At 33.8% G+C, this 16,235-nt stretch overlaps 1 long non-coding RNA gene across 1 annotated transcript; it reads right to left on the reverse strand.

The window, feature by feature from the left end:
* Nucleotides 1–3,255: 3,255 nt before the first annotated feature.
* LOC136271629 (uncharacterized) lies at nucleotides 3,256–10,129 on the reverse strand. Its single transcript, XR_010709570.1, has 5 exons — nucleotides 9,947–10,129; nucleotides 9,778–9,824; nucleotides 9,324–9,461; nucleotides 6,576–6,713; nucleotides 3,256–6,422 (listed from the first exon to the last, which is right to left on the reverse strand). It is a non-coding gene; the product is annotated as an uncharacterized lncRNA (long non-coding RNA).
* Between the last annotated feature and the right edge of the window lie 6,106 nt (nucleotides 10,130–16,235).

A 16,235-nucleotide genomic window follows, 5' to 3' on the forward strand; every position in this document is an offset into this window, starting at 1 on the left:
CCATCTGCAGCTAATGTAAAGGCGTGGGTTAAGCAATCCCAAGTGAAAGCTCAGTCTTCACAAGACATTAACAAAATCATGAAACTAGTAAAAACAATATTAAAAATTATCTCTGTACAAACCAAAAAGGGTTAAACGTTAAAAAACTCTAATACTGTATGAAAAACATCAAGAAGAAATTAAATACCAGAAAAATATGATGTCCTCTGAAGCCTGAGTCCGAGGCAAAATAAAGAGGCATTCTGAGCGTAATTATTTAAAAGTTAGATTTAACTGAATACATGTATTTTAATACATATTATCCTATATGAACATGATAGAATACTCTAAGGATGGTGGGCCATGCAAAAAAAACCATGGACTTAACAGTGTATCCTTTCCTAGTTCACATCGTGCATCTCCAGGACAAGGTGGGCGGCGCTGACGCAGAGCTTCGTATGGCACAGATTACTGACCTCCAGGTTACTGTGATCGAGTCAAGCGCATTTGTGCCATAAGAACTAGCCTATGCACTCTTTCAATCTTTGATCCCTCCTCTGGCCATCTCACTTTCATAACTCCAATCCACTGGACAGTGGTGGCGCCTTTTCACATAAAACACCACCTGGTCCCCTCTGAATATTACTTTTTTCAAAAATCTTTATCCTTAACTGTTAAAAAAAATCTTCAATGTTACAATTTCAATAATACTAGATTTCTTATGGAACTTCATCTCCTTAAAAGTGACAAAAGGGCAAATAGGCTCTCTATAGGGAAAATAGTACCATTCATTTTTCATAAAACTAAACTTTAACCTAAACACCCTCGCTGTTTTGTTATATTACATGTTCACTTCAAGCACTAACAAAAACATTACAAGAAAAATATTTGGTCCTGTAGCGTTTAAAATGTAACTTGTGAACAACTCACAGCAAATTAACCCAAGTCTCTTAAATGACACCACCTCCTATTTTAACCCATCGAAGATCATTTTTTCAACAATTTATTCAGCCAATCACCTAACCCTACCTTTTTTGCTTAGCTAAATCTTGTTACACTTCTCTAATGAGAACAACCGGTGCATTGGTACTCTCATTGAATTCCTATATTTATCTGTATATGAAACATATTAAATCGCATATAAAGTGTACACCTGCGTAAACATTAACTTGTAATTTAATATGTTTTTTATTCGTTATATTTACAATATCAAAAATATTTAGGATATAATTCATATTTATTTAAAGCAAAAGTTGTATTTAAATTGAACCCGCTCTTTTCTGTGTGATATGTGATCACCGGTTGAAATGTTCTCGGCGTAAATATTTATCTAACTTATAATAATATTCGTTTGCAATACAATCTGATTATAATCAGATCTCCGATGCCCCCGTTTTAAGAATAATGATCGGAGCGTCGAGATGAATCCACTGTCACCCGGAAACGAAATAAAATTATTTCATTTTCAAGCAAATAAGAACTCTCAAAAAAAAGAAAATAAACTACATGTATGGTACAGGTATGCTCTAGAGTTGTATGAATTGTATCTCAAAAGTTCTTATTTTGGACTCACCCACAATACCGGTGCATATAAAGATTTAATGAATGAGACATTCTGGCGGGAAGTCTTGTTTAATCTTCTTTTAAATGAAATTTCCATTGGTTAGAGGGGATTCTTCCATATGGATGGGAAAGGGGTATTTAATCAAATTAATCGTTCAAAGTTTTGAATTTTTAAAAATGTTTGTATAAAATTGAATGTTACATGTATAGGAACGATTTTTAGATTTACTATATACATGTAGTTATTTTTGAAGTGTGAGCGTGTACATTTAGTAAGTCACGCAACCAAACACCCTATATCAGACGGGATTTTTTTTTGTGACTACTTGAAATTACAAAGAACTATTGTAATGTTATCATTGGTTTTACATCTGTGATTAAAAATATTTTTATAACAAAAAATGTTGTGCATATACAACTAACAATCAATAATGAACCAGATTCTGCATGTACAACTAACAATCAATAATGTACCAAAGCACAAAAACATATATATATTTAGCATTATTAATTATTATAAAAACACCAAGCTACGTAATTTCGTTGGAGATATTACAGACTATCACCCGATTAAATTGTCTGGCTTTAAACTGCAACTCTGTTGAAATATCTATCCAAAAATATATACGGAAGGAAACAAATGAAACTGACTGTCTGTTTGCTAACAATTTATTGTTATTGCAAAAATTGCGGAAAATATAACTAAATTCAGAACACCAACATATGGTAAATTAAGACAAATTTACCTTGGTCAATTAATGTACAACGCTCTATGTATCCGTATTTTGATTGTTTCATCCCAAAATTACAGACACATTTGTTAGATATAAGATATTTTTAACAGAATTCACGTAGGCTACTTAAGTTCCCAGCGTTTTTTCTGAAGGTTTACATTAGAGAATTAGCATTAATTCCTGCAATGTATGTTTTCCCGTTATCTAAAGTTAGAGAGAAATAAAATTCATCTCATCGATTCAAGTCAAATACTCTTTGTTTTGCTTTAATGAAACTCCCCGTACAACTTTCAATTTAGAAATACATGTAATATTACAATAACATACTAGTAGTCGTTGCCATTTTTACACATGTTGTTACTTTGTCTACATTTGAACAATCATAAAGCACAGACTTTTGAGTTCATAAATATTATTTTTTCAATTGAAAATGAAATTTAAAAAAATAATTTCAAAGGTCAATATCAATTTGCACGGGCTGTTTCTCTTGGTGTACTTTTTTCACTTTTTTCATTAATATCTTTCGTTTCCTTACAAGCATCTGTCATGTTATATTATTTATGTTTTCTCCTTTTTTAATCTAATTTTTCTAATATCTGTCTCAAACTGGCTTTAATCTGCCTTCAAACTAGAGTTTTAAATACCTTGTATTGCAGTATGCAACCCTGACCTTGTCTGCAATTGTGTAATAAGTTTTGGCCAACGGTTTCGCTTTCGTCTTATTATGACATGTTGAAATAATTATATGTTATGTACACAGCATTGAGAGTTGGTGAATATAAACGGCATCAAAGTAATCTTTTACTGGTTAGTTTATTTCATCATTTTTTTATAATTGATTTTTAAGGAAGCTGCAACTCATTTTCATTTTTTTTTGAGGTCGATGGATTTTTATTCAAAATACTTCAAACAAATATCAAAGAAGATATTATTCAGTGTTGTTCACACTCTTTTATACTATCTAAAATTAATAAAGATATATTTTAGTCTTTATTTATTAGCAAATTATTATACAATATGTATAAAATTAAAATAAGGTTTATAAGCTTATTTGTACAATGCATGCAACTATTTCATGTTCAAGTTATTATCCAGTTGAGCTTAGTATTGTAAAAACATTCGGTGCAAAATTTGTTCAATAATAGGGTAGATTGAGAGCATTGTATGTACAAATAAATCAAAAGTGTATGTGATAAACCAAAATCTTTAAAATATGTAAAGTATAAACTACAGATACATGTATGCAGCAAAAACTATTATCAGTTTTTCTAAATGACTCATTACAAAATTCCTGATTCTTTTTATCAATGAATACGTGTGACTTCACAAAAACTATATCTACATTATATATTCAACATGTTTTGATATATTCAACAAGTTTAATATAATATTTTAAAGAAAAAAATGATTATAACATGAAAAACCATTGCAAAAAGCCAATTGTCTAGATGTAAACATTAATAAGATCTTAATAAAAAGATTGTTTTACAGATTATAATTTTAATTAAATATATCGAACAAAAATAAATACTAGTATTCAATAGCAGAATAAGAACTATAAACGCAACCAACGAAAGAATCCCTAAACCACCAAACGAACATCATTCAAAGCATGGCAGACAATGTTCCAGGTTTCAGTTAAGATCAAGCGTTAACGTTTCTGCCGTATGTATATATATTTTTTCTGTTTTGGTTCCTTTGTAATACCAACAGCAACTATGTAACTCTAAAAAGTGTAATATGATCGGTATACAATTCATTCAACTATTGAGTACACATTTGGTGTATTGCAACTCTTTACGAGGTAATTTCTTTTGCATTTGCCATTTGGATATATAAAAAAACCCGTGCAACTACCTGTATTATCATCAGACAACAAACACACACATAAACGATGTTAATCGCTTATATTTGAAAAAGATGAAACCGATTTCCCTTTTATTCAGCTTTCCATGGGGAAGATGTCAAAAGAGCAAAAAGAATTACTGAAAGTGTTGGCCATAGTTACAATCTTCAAGGAGGCTACCAAACAAGATTTTAAAAAAACGAAGAGAAGACATTACCTCCCTCAAAAAGTGAGACTTCAAGCGTTAAGAGGAAGAAAATGCCAATTAAAGCATACGACAACATGTATTGCTCTTAAGGGAATAATTAGGACAACGAGTCCAGCGTCTATTCGTCTGATGACAAGAACATTTTTGTTCTTAAAATACAGTCATATTACATTCATGAATACAAAAAAATCCGAAAGCCATCTTGAATTTCATCTCAATAGCGATTCATAGTAAAATGTATTGCAGTGTTATATTATGTTGTACCCGTTTGCTTCTTAATAAAGCTAATAAGGTTTTTTTTTTATGGTAAACCAATTTCACTTTAACGAGGCCGGGTCTAATTTGTTCTGCCCTAGATTTTTTAATAAATTTTTTTACCTGAATTTCTACTGATATAATTATTATTTTAAGATTAAAAAATAAGACATTTACCACACCGTTTGTTTAGGGGGTCATCTCAAAGTTTGTTAATCTTTAACATAGGACCCTATGGGATTTCGCTTGAAATGTATCAATTTTGCACATTTTTTAAACTTCTGCCCTAGGGATTTCTTTTTCTGTTCTACATATTAAAGTTATTGCTAAAAGGCATCAAATGGTCAAATAAAAAAACCTTTTACCTCCTTGTTTGTTCCAGGGGTCTTATCAAAGTTAATTTTTGTATGCCCAATTTTCCAGACTTGTCAGATAATGGCTATTTTTTATTTGACAAAGGTGGAAAAGGTGCTCTTTATAGTAGTATTAAAGCATTCAGACATATTGAAGTAATAAAAAAATATATAACATCACATATTAAGGGTAATTAATATAAAATACATGGTTACTGTCTTGAAATATATGAATTGAGCTATATTTAGGCGGGTTAAGAAAACGTGACAGAGGATTAGGCCTGCTGAACCCTCTTCATATTTTCGACCCGAGCTCAAATATAGCTTATACTTCGAGACATTTATGTTTATTCCACAATATAACATTAATTTTACGCATTAAACGAACCATTTTCATCAAATTTCGCTGAATATCTGCAGTTGAAACCATCACGCCATGGCGTCAACCAAGCAAAAAGATGACGTCACAATACAAATGAAACACTGCGCGAAAGCGTGCGTACTCGTTCTGTACTCGGCCTCGTTAAGTATTCCAAACTTACGATAGCCGTTCAAAAAATACACGGACACTGCTATTATCTATTCTTAGAACGTCAAATAGCAATAGAATTGAACAGAGACAGATTTGGTTTACAATTGAAGAAGTTGTATATAACGTTAAGATTAAGAATTTTTACTTATTTTTTTTATCTTGCTGTAATGATATGGCAAATGTGAACGTGAGGAGCACGCTAAAAATGATAATTTAAAAACATTAAAAAATCAAAATAAAATACAATGTAATTCAAAATATGTGTGTGCCAATGTTAGTACGTCCGCGACGTTACCGAATTCAGGTTCATTGCACTGTGATTACATAAAATGTCCGAAGTAATCGACAAAATTCGGTCACATTTTTAAGTACTTGAAAGAACCTTTTAAGGACTAAATGCTTGTGAATTTGTGTGGATGTTATTTGTTTGTATAAACAAAAAACTTTCCAAATCAAAACTTTAAACTGCCCTCCAGCATTGTTCAAAAATTACGCAGGTGTTAAAATTTGTCTTTCTGTGTAGTATGAATATCAGGCCCATACGAAGAGCTAATATCAAAAAGTATCGTATTTGCGCTTCCGTCCCGCTGCGGCACTTTACCATGAGCTTGTGGAGAAATATCGTCTGTAGAGACATTCATTGCATGATTGAAATATTGAAATGGTCTGGCATCATAACTGGAACAGTACGTGTCGTCTGTTCTCTGGCTCATATCTAAGGAAGCATGTTTTTGAGATGTTGCTTTCTGTGGTGTATAATGCTCGCGTATAGGTGTAACATCTCGAAATGATCTCCAGTTTGATAAGTATGGCCCTTTTATTCGCCAGATGACATAGACTATGATACCTGAGACCAAAATGAATGAAAAAACAGATAATATAACAACAACTATGGTTAAGTCTCTCTCGGTAGTGTATTGCTTCGATGACGGAAACTCGTTCTGGTTTGTACCTAAAATTTTAATTATTACATTCATTAGTGTTTTTATATTCTTTACAATTAAACCAAGTAAAAGCAGAAAATTATAATGCATTCTTATGGAAAAAAGGACGTTAACTTTTTTTTAAGAGAAGTATTTTTCTTTCAAAAGAATTTGTTGCATACCTGTAGAAACGTCACACCCAGTGATGTAGTTACAAAATAATTTGGAGCACTGGCATGTCTTTTGACACCCTTTCCCAAAAGTTGGAAATCGGCATTTATTGACACATCTTGAACCAAAATAGCCAATTCTGCACCCAACTGTAAAAAGCAAATAATTAAATGGAGAAAAACAAATGTAGTAGTGACAATGAAAAACTCCTTTTTTCCATCTTATGAAGCCTAATATCTTCGAGTGGAATGTAAATATATTTTAAAAGTGTTGGCAGTGTCTGTATTAAAAGTTTACTGTGTGCAAGGAAATATTTGACTTCTTTTCGTTTTCGCCCTTTCTTCCTAGTTGTCAACAGGCGAATTTAGGCCTGGGCAAATTTCAAACAATTTGTTAATAACTGTGCTAATTATCCCCTCGCTCAACTTGTTGCGAGGAGGATTAAGCATCGCTGTTGTGCCTGTGTGTATGTATGTGTGTCTACCTCAGCTTTTTAGCAAGATTCAAAGAAAACCCTTGCATGAATATGTAAACCTGATTTTCCACAAACCAGTTTAATAAGTTTCAGTTACAATTACATGACTGTATATTCCAAACATATGCATCCCCAACACAATGATTTAATTCTATTTGTAACAAGCAATTTGATTGGCAAAACACAGAAAAATTTAATTTATTTTAAATAACCTGGTTAGATATGTAACTACGCCCCCACCCGGAACTCAAATTTAAAAAAAAAATTAATGCGCTTTTTCTATTATCCTCTTTGTGGATTATAAAGCGTGCACTGTTTCAAAACAGGTTATATCGGATAATCTGGGCAAAATTTAAAAACATTCCATAAATAATTCATGTCACGAGGGGATGCTCCGCTTAGCGGTGCACTTGTTTTAAATCGCATCTATCTCGCAACTGAGTCTAGGCGAGGTCAAGGCAGAGTTAAAGCTTTTGAAAGTATGGAAGGACGAAAAACACCCGGAGCGAAAATAACCCTGTTTACAGAATGTTTGATCTATATTGATACATTTATCGTTCATTGTCAAAATAGTAAATTACATGTCACAGCCAATTTGTTGATCGTTTGTTGTTTTGATTTAACAAAGAAAAGAATGCATTGTTTCATATTGAAGATAATAAACGTTGATCGTTTTTAAAAGAACAAAAGTGATATGATAATAAAAGTATTAAAAACGAGCTCTATTGAGTGTACCTCAATGTTTTTTTGCTTATCTTATTTATGATAACTTTTTAAAAAAATATAAAGCGCTAATAATAACTTGAAAGCATGTAACTGGGCTGCATTTTACAAAAGAACTTACGACAAAGGACAAGAGCGTACAAGGTCTGACAAATCCCCCGTACCCAGGATTTTAAAATGACATATGAACATATAAAAAGTCTATATATTTGAAACTGTGCATAAGTACATGCACATGTATAATATAGAACTACATCCTCTGACAAATACTTGTCGATATACAATAATACATGCACTTTTGTTTTATTCGATGTTTTCTAAGCATTACAGCATGATCTCATATCAATGCTAGCGCTTTTTTTATCCGACTTTATGTGTACAGATTATGAACATTACGTAATTGGTGTCATTATTTAAATGGTATTAGATATTTTTTTTCATAATAATCCAATAAAAAAAAAAAAACATGTTTTACTTAAAGGCAAACGAATTAAAAATAAAACGCCGTCTATAGGATTCAAACACCTTCTCCATGAAGAATGATGGACTACGAGCCTCCGCGTATCACATTAAGCTACGTTGACACATTATATAATACGTGTGAATAAATCTAACTCTTTGACAATTATTAATAAAGTAAAACGTTTTTGGTGAAAATCACAAATTTGACCCATTATGGGTCTAGACTCCATTTTAATAAATCAATAATAAAAATCAATATAAACTAATTTTTTAAATAAAAGTACTTTTATGATGGAGTCAGGACCCATTCATACCTACTTTTGCAATTAAGAACAGTGAATGGTTCAAGATTTAGGCCAAAAGCTATGTGCAGCTTAATTTGGAAACTTATGCCTGTCGTGATAATAGAATGAAATCACAATATTGACTTCCGTCGTGAAATTTATAATGAAAACAATGCATACAAGTCAAAAATTAATATTCTAACTTGAATTGAAATTCTTTCGTCCTCATTACTGCGAGTGGGGGATATACAACGTCTTGTACGCCCCTGTTCTTTGTAAATATTTACAGTCTCGTATGATGATCTTTAGAAAACAAAATTGACATAAAACCGTTCGTTTACAAATGTTTCAATTTCCATAGTTATATTTTGCAGCCATAAAAATAAATCATCTATTAGTTGGTGATTAATTAGCAATCATTAATTTGGTCGTAAGTCGTAAGTTCTTTTGTAGAACGAAGCCCTGGTTCCCCAAAACGTGAAGAAGAATAAAACAATGCAACTGAAATTTAAGAACCAAAACCTTCAGAGCCCAGATGGGTCATTCAATGTTCTTTCTACATAACTAATATCCAAATAAACTGTTAACATACAGACATCAACGCTACAGTTGCAGTGTTACGTACATGTAATTTCATATACAGGATAGATAAATCTATGTTTTCTATACTGCGATATTCTTTATTGCATTTTCAGTAACTGTTACAAATGTAAACTTTAATCTTTTCGCTATCCTCCTTTTTTCGAAAACTCAACTTCTACAAAGAGGAAATTATTTAATCGAGATTATTTATTCGTAGTTTAAAAAAAAAATACCGTCTGGTGAAAAACACCCTGTGGCAATGTCACAGTACTTTTCTTCTTCGCATTCACACAATTTCTGGCACTCCTCTCCGTACGTAGGATATCGGCATATTTCTGAGCAGTTTTGACCCAGATATCCTGGATGGCACTCTGTGTCAGAATTAAAAAAATAATTAATTTTGCCCTTAGTTAAAAATCTCTCCTTTTTTCTTCTCTCTCTCTCTCTCAAATTAATTTATCTTTGGACGTTTGATTAAGAACACTGTTCGTTATCCCCACAATTCATTTAGTGTAGAGTTTGTGTACCAATTGAAATGAATTACATACTATAAAATCGAGCGACAACTGTATCCCTAGGAAATAACTCGTTAAATGCAAGCGCTGTGCTTGACTTGAGTTATACCAAAATTACCTTGAGCATACAGTTTAAATATGTATTAGTTATTGTTTCAAACATAAACCATACCTTTGCATTTCAAGTCCGTGTTGTCCCAAACTTTGCAACGGTCAAATCTTTGTAAAATACATGTAAAATTTAGTTTTAACTGAATTGACTTTATATAGGAATTTTTTAATCTCATTAAATTATGGTGTTAAAAAATGATATTTTGTCTGGCATGAAGTGATTACATTACCTTTGACTGCTAGCATTCATAAAATAAAAATAAAACAGAAAAACATGAGCGGTATACATGTCTATGTTGTGGCGCCAGATTCTAGTGTATGGAGAGTTGGTGTGTTTTTTTGTCCTTTTATAGTTCACGAAATAATAGACGTTTCCTGTTGTGTGACAATCTTCCACGCCAAGGATTTCCGTTCCAATTCCCTTAAAACGTTTAAATAAAGTTAATATTTATAACTGGCTGTTTTTAATACAGAATTGAATTAAAGTAAGAATTTATTATTATTAGTTTTATTCCCAGGGTGGGTTTCACGAAAATAACGTAAGATTTGTCATAAAATATAAATTGATTGCACCCATGAGAAAAGGGTCCTTATGACAATTTTTTACACATTTTGAGATTTTCGAAGAATTTGACAGTAAACATGTAGGCAATTTCAAAAAATGTAATTTAAGATCCTTCTGCAACATTAAAATTATATTTTTATGCATTTATATCAACAAATTGGTTTACTGCAGTACAGCGTTCAGCAGTTTAACATCAGTGACGTCATAATAATATGCGGCAAAACAAGTGTTGTAAAGTTTTAATAATCATGGTTATATAATTGATTTTAATCATTTTATTTTCATTATCAGTTATAGATCACAAATATATGACAACACACTGATACACATAAATTATATACGTCAATAAAAACCACAAACACATCAATCATATCACATGTACAAGTAATTTAAAGTTTCAGCAGAACAAAATTTCACAATTTAGCAAATGTTTTGGCGTCGAAAAACCAAAAATAATGTTACACCAGTCACTCTTCCAGGTCTGTAGGGGCTGGGCACACTTCCTCCTGAAAAATTGGCCTGACGTAAGGGCGGACATTTGTAAACAGATAGCCATACTATGACCTTAAATTGCTAGTATTAAATAATGGTCACTATGATATCTGAGTGTACCTAGGTGCTGCGCACTGAATGGTGCTAAGGGTAATTAATAGAATGAACTCTGTGAATCTTGTAGCACTGCGTAGTATTCCTAAATGATGTTATAAAACCAGGCGAATAATACGGGCATAATAATATCCAAATTGAGAGTTTAAAAACAAGTGTCATATTTGGCGATTCTGTGTCTGCAACGATAGCTCTGGTACTCTATATTGACTCATGTATTGTGTATTCTATATATTAACCTTTGTAACCTTTTTTTCCGTGTATGAATGAACGTATTATGAGTAAGTGATGCCTCATACTAGGTGGGGGACTCCGAGACCCAGGACTCGAAGACTCACATCCTGCATCCAGACTCTTTGATTGGCAGTTTTGACGGTTTTGTTACTTTATTTAGGAATAAAATATTAATCTTAATTTTGAACACTAAATGTTCACTCATGATCGTTGTATATGGGCCGAACTAGTCAAAACTGTCCATCATAAGTAAAACCTTATATATACCCATGTAAAATGATGTTGAATAGATAGATAGAGAGATTCCGCTTATTGAGATAGATTCTTAGACTCTTGATTTGTGCTGCTTTAGATTGTTGTAATCTTAACTTTACGATCACGATTAATAAACTATTGTTCAAAGAAGTACTGGAGTTGAGTATCATCGCCAGAAGATATCAAAGTCTGGAGGCTTACATGAACTTTCTTGGTGCCAGTGACCAGGACTTAGCGAAGTTCAAAACAGAATAAGGTAAGAACCATTTCTATATGTCTCTTATAGCTATCTCGAAGTAAACAACTTTGTCTAAGCAACCAATATGGCGACAGGTGATGGGTTTGACAAAAAAGAATTTAAAAATCAAATGGAGCAATTAGAAAAACAATTCGCGGGGTGGGGTCAGAACAATGAAAATAAAGGGCAAGAAACAGGTCAAAAGTCCCCAGAAAAAGAGCAGATGAAACAAGATACTTTTGAAACATATCATGATGCTAGGCCGTATGAAACTCGTGAACCTCGACACCGAGTCCCAGATCAGGATGATGAAAAAGATTTTTTTTATTGGTCAATTTAAAGCTATAACAGCCGCACTCTCAGTGCCCCTATCTCCTGTGATAACTGAGGGAGATGCTCAAAAATTTAAACAGTGGATAAAGGAAGTTGAAAAGTACAGTGTTATGTCTGGGAAACAAGGTCATGAGATCCCCATGCTTGCATACATAACGAGTAAGGGTTCAGTGGGGGATTATATTAAAATGTATTTAGATGAAACAGATGCGTCTGAGGAAATCCCATCTTGGAACGATCTTAAGGAATCCCTTAAAAATAGATTTGCAGAAATAACAGATCCCCAACACGCGTTAGCAGTAATGCGTAAGACTCGACAAAATTCAAATGAAAGTGTTCAGTTGTTCGCTGAGAGACTATTGCAAATCGCGGTAGAAGCATACAGTAATGACAGACTAAAAGATCCTTTGATACAACAACAGTTAGTAGATATCTTTTGTGACGGGTTGACATTCGACTACCTCAGAATAAAAATATTGCGAGAAAACCCTAAAGATTTAGAATCCGCAATTCAAATAGCAATGCGAGAACAAAATCTGAGACAGAGGCTAGCGATAAAAGGGTCAAATATGACAGAAATTGTACAAAGTAATGACAACAGACGGACTCTTTCAAATGTTGATACTACTCTTCCCTTATTAAAGGATAGAGCAGATAATCTTACCTCAACAGAAACAAGGCATGTAGAACCAATGGAAATTGACCATGCGCGTAATAGTAGGTGTTTTAAATGCAAACAGACGGGTCATAGGGTTCGATTTTGTCCTCAAAATAAACCCACAGTCAGGTCTCAGCCTCAAATGAACAAACGACTCAGTCAAAACAAACCCGTCCATAATATAGAGCAGAGACCCCGTTCGCCTGTGGAATGTTGGAATTGTGGTAAAGTAGGTCATGTGCGTGCGGATTGTTTGAGCTCGCATATGTATCAAAGAGCGCAGCAAAATCGGGGCAGACCATTAAAACGTCAAGGCCGAACATATGAATCTAGCGACCAAGTAAATAGGGGATCGTCTCAAAATTTCAAATCGCGCTCTTATTTTGACAAACAAAAACAGGAAAACTAAGACGTTCATCCTTCGTTAAAGCCAGAAGTACGAACTTCAGACAAAGACCTACATATGAAATTAATTTTACTAAAAACCCCAGTAGCTGTTTATTAAAAGTAGGTAAAAATAAATCTAGAGCTTTGGTAGATACAGGTGCAGCCGTATCTCTAATTAGTAAGAAAATGTATGATAATCTATTTCCCTGCTCCAAGTTGTTTACTAATGACATCCCCTCTTTACAAGCAGCAAATGGCAATTCTTTAATTGCGATAGGGTATGTAATTATTTCCTTTAAGATTTCAGGATTAACTTTAGACCACAAACTTTATGTGACAAAGGGACCTAACCGAAACATGATTCTCGGTCGTGATTGGCTCAAGAAAAACAATGTCCGTTTATACTTTGATCTTGGACTCATGCGTATTGATGGCAAAGTATACGCGGAACTTAAAGAAGATTTACACATCTCAACTATTGTAAGAACTCCTAAGAAACTTATTATGAGACCAAACACGGTGACTGTATTCTATGGAAAAATAAATAACAATATTCCTCTGGAAAAAAATGACTTGGTTGAAGTGAACAGCATAGACAATAACTGCATTATGGAAGACCCAGGACTATATTTAAAAGACGCCGTTTGTATAGTTCGGAAAAATAAGAAAGTTCCAATGATCTTCGTTAACCAAACTAACACAAATTATAAAATTCCAAAAGGCTACATAGTAGGACGAATTACCGCATTAAAACAGAAGGAACTCTCAGAAATACAGACTACTCAAGACACAAAAGAGGAAATTGATGTACCTAAGAGATTTGAACACTCAATCAAAAGACTTGTGAGCAAAAACAATGATTTATTTGCAAAGAAAGACAGTGATCTTGGAGTGACTGATACTGTTAAAATGAAGATAGAAACTGGAGATCACCACCAAATAAAGAACAGACCCTACCGTGTACCCTTAAATAAAAGACAGATAATTGACAAGGCCATACTGGAAATGATGGACGCAAAGATTATTGAGAGATCACAATCGCCTTGGTCATTTCCCTGAGTAGTGGTGAAGAAAAAGGACGGATCAGACCGGATGTGCGTTGACTTTAGAAGTTTGAATACGATAGTGAAACCCGTATCATTCCCGCTACCGTTGATTGATGACATCCTATGTTTACTAGGTAAGGCAAAATATTTCACTGCACTAGATTTAAAGAGTGGATATTGGCAAGTGAAATTAGAAGATTCAAGTAACGAAAAAACGGCCTTTGCATGTCACGAAGGACTACTTCAATTCAACCGTATGCCATTTGGGTTGAGTAATGCACCAGCAGTTTTTCAGGAGCTGATGAACATAGTTCTTCAAGGACAAGAAGAGTTTGCTATCGCATACCTGGATGACATTCTTATATTCTCAGAGACACCGGAAGATCATCTTCGTCATATTCAAGACGTTTTCAACCGCCTAAGAAAGCATGGACTTAAAATGAAGCTAAAGAAATGTAGTTTCTTCAAGGAACAGACTGAATATCTTGGTTTCATCATTGATGAACATGGCGTTACACCTGACCCAAAGAAAGTCGAAGCTATAAGAAAGTTACCAGCGCCCACTACAGTCCGAGAAGTTCGTGGCTTTATAGGTATGTGTAGTTATTACAGGAGATTTATACCGAACTTCTCTATGATTGCAGAACCATTGATTGACTTAACCAGAAAATATGCAAGGTTTAAATGGACACCATGTTGCCAAAAAGCGTTTGACTTTATTAAAGAAAGTTTAACGGTAGTGCCTTTACTAGCATATCCAGATACTAATAAGCCGTATATCCTGTACACCGATGCCAGCGACAATTGTATTGGAGCGTGCCTTACTCAAAAGACAAAGGAGGGAGAAGATAAGCCAATATATTACTTATCCCACAAGCTGAGTAAAACTCAAGAAAAGTGGTCAACCATAGAAAAGGAGGCATTTGCAATCCATTACGCCCTTCAGAAGTTAGACCATTATTTACACGGTGTACAGTTTACTATAAGAACAGACCATAAGCCGCTCAAGTATATCTTAGAATCTCCAATGCAAAATAAGAAAATTCAACTATGGGCATTAAGTATTGCAGGATATAACTGTAAGGTAGAGTACATAGAAGGAAGATTTAACTGCTGTGCAGATCTCTTATCCAGATTACCGACAGTCAACCTCGAGTTTGAAGAGGAAGAACAATCATAGCATGATGAACCAGATGTTAAGGACAATTTCTTTGAAGTGAACGTACTTAACTCCAATGCTTTTTCGCCTAAGAGATTGGCCAGATGTGAAGTTAAGCAACACGACGAATTGGTCAAACCCTGTATTGATCTGCCAGAAGAAATTAACATCAAAGAAAGTCAACAACACGACGAGCAGATCAAGAAACTGAAGAATCGGTTAAACAAAGGGACAGCAACGGCAACCGAAGAAAAGAAGTTTCTGGAAATTGATGGTTTAATGTACTATCTTTCAGATGGAGACTCAGAAGGCCGAAGACTTCGCCTGTATGTACCACGTGAGTTAGAACTTTCAGTAGTGCAGCAGTATGATGACGGACTTGGACATATTGGAGTGGACAAAACATATGACGTAATCAGACAAAAGTACTACATACCAAATTTGTACAAAAGGTTATACTCTTATATAGAAGGATGTGTAGTATGCCAAACGAGGAGCAATAAGAAAATTCAACCTACACTTCAAGAGACAGACATACCACCTTTTCCAATGGCTAAAGTAGGACTTGATCTATCAGGACCATATCCAACATCCTTGTCGGGAAACAAGTACATAGTTTCTTTTATTGACATTTACTCTGGTTGGCCAGAAGCTTTTCCCGTTCCTGATAAGTCAGCTGACAACATCGTACATCTTATATTAGAAGAAATATATCCAAGATATGGCTGTCCTCTTCAAATCCTCACAGACAACGGAACAGAAAATGTGAACAAGAAAGTGGAAGAAACCTAGAAAGAATTGAATACCAATCATATCAAAACATCTTATTACAGCCCTCAAGGTAATGGTAAAGTAGAGCGATTTCATAGAACTCTTCATGACGTGATGGCAAAGAAAGTAACGGACAATGCTCAAACATGGGATATTCATCTTAATCAGACGTTGGCAGCCATTCGTTTCCATCCTAACGATTCGTCAACGTTTTCTCCATATTACCTTGTGTACAACAGAGATGTCGTATTACCTCTTGATACGTTG

The sequence above is a fragment of the Magallana gigas genome, chromosome 9 (assembly GCF_963853765.1).
Source record: "Magallana gigas chromosome 9, xbMagGiga1.1, whole genome shotgun sequence".
NCBI lineage: Eukaryota > Metazoa > Mollusca > Bivalvia > Ostreida > Ostreidae > Magallana > Magallana gigas.